The sequence below is a fragment of the Triticum aestivum genome, chromosome 2A, assembly GCF_018294505.1.
Source record: "Triticum aestivum cultivar Chinese Spring chromosome 2A, IWGSC CS RefSeq v2.1, whole genome shotgun sequence".
Classification (NCBI taxonomy): Eukaryota; Viridiplantae; Streptophyta; class Magnoliopsida; order Poales; family Poaceae; genus Triticum; species Triticum aestivum.
The window spans coordinates 273,602,801-273,610,044 of record NC_057797.1 but is presented as its reverse complement, the minus strand read 5'-3'; positions in this window follow the sequence as shown (position 1 = coordinate 273,610,044).

Sequence of the window (7,244 nt, the reverse complement as noted above, 5' to 3'; positions counted from 1 at the left end):
CTTCTCCTCCTTCCCTTTTTTTGTATTCTGTTTTTATTTCTTTTCTTTAATTTATTTTCTTTAAATGTTTTATTTCAATTTAGGGCATTTAAGTATTTGATAAATTTGTGTTTTCTGTACTATAATTACCTCTGAGATATTCGGCACAACCCGAACATTTTTGTTTCGATGTTTGAAAACTGTTGATGTTTGACAATATTTAAATTTTGAATTTGAAAAGTTTCGAACCGTAGCGAGATTAAATAGTGACGGAGGTGACCTGGCATATTTAGCAGAGGTTACTGTAGCTTAATTATCCGGGCGTCACAAATCTCCTCTACTACAAGAAATCTCGTCCCGAGATTTAAGAGATGGAGTACGGGGGAAGTTCTGGTTACGAAATTCTAACGGATCTTCTCGGCCCTGGTTGCTCTTCTGAAAGAGGTTGATCCATAGCATTGATGTCTTCCATTAAATGCCTACGGGCATCATGATGAAGTCGTCATTCTTCCTTCGGGGTCTCCGTCGTACTTATGAAAAAGATAAGGGGGAAAACTCGTGAAGTACGAAGTTCAATACATGTTAAGTACCTAGGGGCTATCTCAGTGAACAAGGTATAGAGTCACCTCTCGAGTTGAAATTCAAGAAAGTCATTGAGAGTAAATTAAGAAGGTGAAATAAGGAGTTTCAAGTGGATAGGCAACCATTTGTGGTCTGAACAAAATGTGACAGGGGTTCAGAGCAATGGGAAAGTATTGCGTCTGGTACCAGAATAGATCACTATGAAGGTGGCCCGTGAATTACCTATGAAGCCAAGCGGGTGGAATAACTCTGGAAATGGGGGTGTGTAGAAGAATCAGGTTTCGATCCTGTGGAACTGTGGGTTATGGGCCCACCATGTGGGTTAAAAGTAGAAGGAGTGGTGACATCTTGCGTGATCATGTAAGCAAGGCATGTTAGAGGATAGCCTGTCATTTATGTCGGCAACAACATCGGTACTAAGGGCGAGGGACGAAGAGAACCATTTTCCTGCTCGTCGAAATGAGGCGGACCAAATAGGCAAAGTTCTCGTCCATCGGTGGCTACCGGAATGTTATCGACAAATGCAACAGGGTCCTGCTGACAGAATTGTACACTGGGGGTGTTTACATAAGCAAGAGAATATTACGGCTTAGTTCATATAGATCACAAGCAACGTTAAACCGACCAACGGAAAGGAAAATATGGTTATCAGATTAAACAGAACGATGGAAAGGAAAATGTGTTTAAACACATATTTCAAGGGTATATCCTTCCCAAGGACAACCAGAGCATGATATCCATGACAGGATATAACATAGAAAACCCTTTAGGAAAGGGGGGAAGAAATTTAATGACATTACCCATAAAACAGTGTTTGGATAATTGATAAAGAGAGTTTTGCATTGTGCTTCAAATGTTGTTATTGAAAATCGGAGTACACAGACATGCTTCGAGATAGCATTGGCAGGGTCTTCAAGCAAAGGTCGGACTTTGGATACACAAAAGATCCATCAGGAACAACTTATAAAATAAGTCTTACAATTTCCTCCAGGAAGAATGGTTATCGTTGCAGAAGAAATTATAATGATAGGTCCTCCAGCCAGGGGTGTTAGGCATGACATCATATTACCGGGTCATCAAAGGACCAACATCATAGCTCATGGAGAGTTGTCCCAACCACCATATCTGACCGAGATTAAGATCTGGTCGGTGTTAGGATACCTCTGACTCATGATGCCTGAGAAGAGAGGGTGCGACACAAATTGACGGTTTGTCATTGTAAGATTCTCGGGAAATGAACCAAGGAAGCAAGTTCTGAAACAAGAGTTCATCATTAAATCAAGGAGAGGGTTAAGAGGTGGCTGAGGGACTCAGCGACAAGTCATTGAGATTCCCAAAAGATGGATTTCCATAATTATCTAAGCAAGGAGATAACACTTGTCAGATCAAATGATATAATGATGTATGCTCGAGGAGAACATCCACGAGTAAACATTGGTTGAAAGGTGCACCCGAAATATGGGCATAGGTACATGATCAATGTTTAGAATGGTGATCCGGTATCCAATGGTCTAAGAATGAAATGTCGACCATAATCTTCAAAGCAATATGGTTGCTAGAAGTTTTGAATTCGCACAACAGAGTTCACTCAACACGGGGACCAAGAAAAGAATGGTGATGGCGAGAAGCATCACAATAACAAGAATTCTTAAGAGGTGGTGAAATTCTCACAACATCCTTGACAAAAGGCAGTAATACTTCAAGGTAGATCATAATACGGGCTGGATAGTAAGTTGCATCCATAACATGAACAAGTTTGTGATGAAAGGAAGGTAAGGATGTTGTTGACGTAACTGAAATTACCAAGGAACGAGGATGGCACTTATCATCAAGAATTCCATTGATATCCTGGAAGGAGTGAAAATGTTGATGATGATCACGACAATTTGTTGTCGAGAGAATCCACGAAGAAGCAATTGAACAACGACTGCATCAAGCAAAAGTACTAATGCAATAAAAGATTATAGGAGCCACAGATACGACACAAACTCGAAATCAAGCTCATTGTTTTTAAGGCGAAGTTATATGAGGAGGAAGATCAACGTAAGCTTAGCTCATCGCCAAATAATTGTGCTACGGGAAGAAGGACCGGGTAGCACAGTTAAAATTAGCTCGATAATGATATAGCCGATCAGGCTAGGAATGACTTGAAGGATTAATAAATTTGTAAGCAGTGATGGGTTCAAATACTTGTTGAATCGCAATGCAAACTCGATTCAGTTATCGGTGTCTTTGAGTGTATAATAACTCAGAGCCCGTGAAAAATTGGAATCAGTGGGAAGGTAGCACTTGATGAAGAACTCATAAGAAGTTATGCAGTTCCATGATAATCTTGAGATACCAGGGGGTAATACTCGACACAAGATCAAAGTAAAGATTGGACGGGTGTATTGATCCATAGAAGACAATTGTTTTAACTTGTCCGAGAAATGGAATCAAAGAAGAACAATCATGGTCGGAACCACGGTTGCAAGGGATCAATTCATAGATACCATATGTTAGTTATCAAGGAAATAGTTATTATTACAAGAAGCTTCCATGATAGGATATACATCGCGTCCATGGGCATGAACACAAGGTTCAAGGTCGACTCCCACTTCCTCAATACATAATCTTTCATTCACCTCTCGTATTTCGAAGATGACATTAGTTGTTGAAAGTTTTACCTGGTGCAATGCCAGATAAGTATGACTCGTGAAATCTTTCGGGTTCACGCCGATGAGGGAAGGCGTAGGTTCAATCCCATCGGGGCTTCTTGCGAACATATACCATAAGCTTCAAGAGTAAGTATCACCAGCTCGAAAGCAGAGCATGGATGACAAAAGGAAAGGATTCAATTTAACAAAGGCATTATGTATCGGAGAAGGACTCACAAGGTGATTAATTATGAAGGACACTGTCGGATATAATAATCCAACAGTGGATAAGGCGATCCACAATGGAGCTGAGGTGAGTATCGATACTCAATCAGAGGAAGAAAGAATGCGAATGCAACGAGTTATGGAATCATCTGAATAATTCAAAGCTTAAATGCAAAGGAATTATGATTTCCAAAACAAGGGATCAGAAGCAGACGTTCTGATCAAGGATGGATCAATTGTATATACCAGAGGCACAATCGACGACAGATAGTTTGGTCGAGAACCAGCTCATGTTCAAAATGACGTCTGAGCCGGAAAGATAATCCTAGGACTCGACTGATGATTGTGAACATTCACAACGTATTGAATCAACGGACTCAAAATGATAATGACAAGGTATGCCATTAAGATTACGAGACTAATGGGATTAACCATAATGCTAGCAAGCAAGAATTTCAAGAGCCAAAGGCTCCATAAGATTTTCGGGAGATCGAATAGTATTTTGAAGACTTTTGTGAAATGCATGAACAACTGGAGATGAGCGGATACTCGACAAGTGCGAGGAATTTTCAATAGGGATATTCATGTGGTAAAGAACTGCAAGGCAGTAAGCTTAAAGGATTTTCGGAACAATAAAGAGTATTTCGGGACATCTTGCAATAACAAGATCAACGGGGAATGATTGTATGAATGGCAAGTGTAAGAAGTTTTTCATAGGTGTTGACGGTGGAAGGAAATCGCAAATGCGATGGCACAAAGACTCGAGAGAACATCGTAGAGTAACTTCGGAATCTTCTAGTGCAGCAGGCGATCATCTGAAGTGAGGGGCTCTCCGTGAGCAAGTATTATCGAGAACCTAAAGTTAGTTTTGTTTTTAGCAAAATCATTTAACCCGAATAGAAGAGAGCTCAGAGTCCCAGAGTATAGGCGAGGAGTAAAAGATCCTATTACCACCCAATGGCGACGTGGGCCCATGGGCCGCACGGCCATGTTAGTAAAAGTTTTGTAAAGTCTAGACTCGACTTCGGCCAAGGAGTTGGAAGGGGGATTCCTACAGGCAGTTGGCTCTGATACCAAGTTGTGACGCTCCCGATTCAATCGTACACTAATCATGCACGCAAATGTGTACGATCAAGATCAGGGACTCACGGGAAGATATCACAACACAACTCTAAAACATAAGTAAGTCATACAAGCATCATAATACAAGCCAGGGGCCTCGAAGGCTCGAATACAAGTGCTCGATCATAGACGAGTCAGCGGAAGCAACAATATCTGAGTACAGACATAAGTTAAACAAGTTTGCCTTAAGAAGGCTAGCACAAACTGGGATACAGATCGAAAGAGGCGCAGACCTCCTGCATGGGATCCTCCTAAACTACTCATGGTCGTCGTCAACGGGCTGCACGTAGTAGTAGGCACCTCCAGTGTAGTAGTCGTCATCGATGGCGGCGTCTGGCTCCAGGGCTCCAGCATCTGGTTGCGACAACCAGGTAGAAGGGAAAGGGGAAAAAGAGGGAGAAAAGCAACCGTGAGTACTCATCCAAAGTACTCGCAAGCAAGGAGCTACACTACATATGCATGGGTATATGTGTAAAGGGACATATCAGTGGACTGAACTGCAGAATGCCAGAATAAGAGGGGGATAGCTAATCCTGTCGAAGACTACGCTTCTGGTCACCTCCGTCTTGCAGCATGTAGAAGAGAGTAGGTTGAAGTCCTCCAAGTAGCATCTCCAAGTAGCATCTCCAAGTAGCATCTCCAGTAGCATCACATAGCATAATCCTACCCGGCGATCCTCCCCTCGTCGCCCTGTGGAAAAGCGATCACCGGGTTGTCTGTGGAACTTGGAAGGGTGTGTTTTATTAAGTATCCGGTTCTAGTTGTCATAAGGTCAAGTTACAACTCCAAGTCATCCTGTTACCGAAGATCACGGCTATTCGAATAGATTAAACTTCCCTGCAGGGGTGCACCAACTTACCCAACACGCTTGATCCCATTTGGCCGGACACACTTTCCTGGGTCATGCCCGGCCGCGGAAGATAAACACGTCGCAGCCCCACCTAGGCTCAACAGAGAGGCCAGCACGCCGGTCTAAACCTAAGCGCGCAGGGGTGTGGGCCCATCGCCCTGAGCACACCTCCATGTTGCGTACGCGGCCGGAAGCAGACCTAGCCTAGTGGCGTTCCAGTCCAATCCGGCGCGTGCCGCTCAGTCGCTGGCGTCACGAAGTGCTTCGGCTGATACCACAACGCCGGGATACCCATAACTACTCCCACGTAGATGGTTAGTGCGTATAGGCTCGTAGCCAACTCAGATCAAATACCAAGATCTCGTTAAGCGTGTTAAGTATCCGCGAACGCCGAACAGGGCCAGACCCACCTCTCTCCTAGGCGGTCTCAACCTGCCCTGCCGCTCCGCCTCAAAGATCCACTCGCGGGTGCTCCACCAGCCGACCCAACTTTAGTCTCCACATGTATCATGTATAAAGTATATAGTATATACCCGTGATCACCTCCCGAGTGATCACGGCCCGATAGTATAGCACGGCAGACGGACAAGAATGTAGGGCCACCAGATGAAAATACTAGCATCCTATACTAAGCATATAGGATTGCAGGTAAAGGTAACAACAGTAGTATCAAGGATAGGTTATGCATCAGGATAGGTATAATGAGAAAGCAGTAACATGCTACACTACTCTAATGCAAGCAGTATAGAGTAGAATAGGCGATATCTGGTATTCAAGGGGCGGGGCTTGCCTGGTTGCTCTGGCAAGAGAGAGGGGTCGTCAACTCCGTAGTCGAACTGGGCCGCAACAGCGTCGGTCTCGTAGTCTACCAGAGAGAAGAGGGGGAAGAAACAATGAATACCATGTAAACATATGCATATCGATGCATGACATGACAAGTAACGATGCTAGGCGGGCCCTAACGTGGTATGAGGTGGTACCGGTCAAGGGGGGAAACATCCGAGAAAATATCCCCGGGGTTTCGTGTTTTCGGGCAGAGGAGCCGGAGGGGGAAAGTTGCGGGTTCGATAGGTTAGGGGTGTGTGGCGGACGATTGGACTACATATCCGGATTCGTCTCGTCGTTCTGAGCAACTTTGATGTTGAAAATATTTTAATCCGAGTTACGAATTAAAAGATATGATTTTCTAAAGATTTTATTAATTTCTAGAATTTAATTAATTATTTAAATTAATTCGGAAAACAGATTAATGACATCAGCATGATGTCATGCTGACATCAGCAGTCAACAGAGTTGACTTGGTCAACCTGACAGGTGGGTCCAGTGGGACCTACCTGTCATACACTGTTTAGGTTAATTACAGATTAGCTAATTTAATTACTATTTAATTAACCTAACTAGTTAATTAAATTAATTAAACCGGATTAATTAACCTAATTAATTCATTAGATAATTAACTAATAATTAATTTTATTAAATCATTTTTATTTTTATTTATTTTTAATTCTCCTTTTTTTTCCTTAACGTTCTGGGGGCGGGCCCCTGTAGTCAGTGGCACAGAGGGCCATAGCGGGTCGGGCGCTGCGGCGCCCGACTGGGCGTTCGTCCAAATCGGCGGGCGAGGAGGACCGGGGCATGGCCGGGCAGCCACCGGAGGGGAAACGCCAAGGGGGGAGCAGCAGGGCGCCAGGGCACGACGGTGGGTGCGGGTGTAGCCCGCCCAGGCGGCGAGGGAGAGCTGGGCGCGGGCGCCGGCGGCCAGGGACAGAGAGAAGGGGAGGGTTCAGGGGCCGGCGTCGCCGGAGGGAGAAGAGGCCGGGGGGGAGGCGATTCGGTGGAGGGCCGGCGAC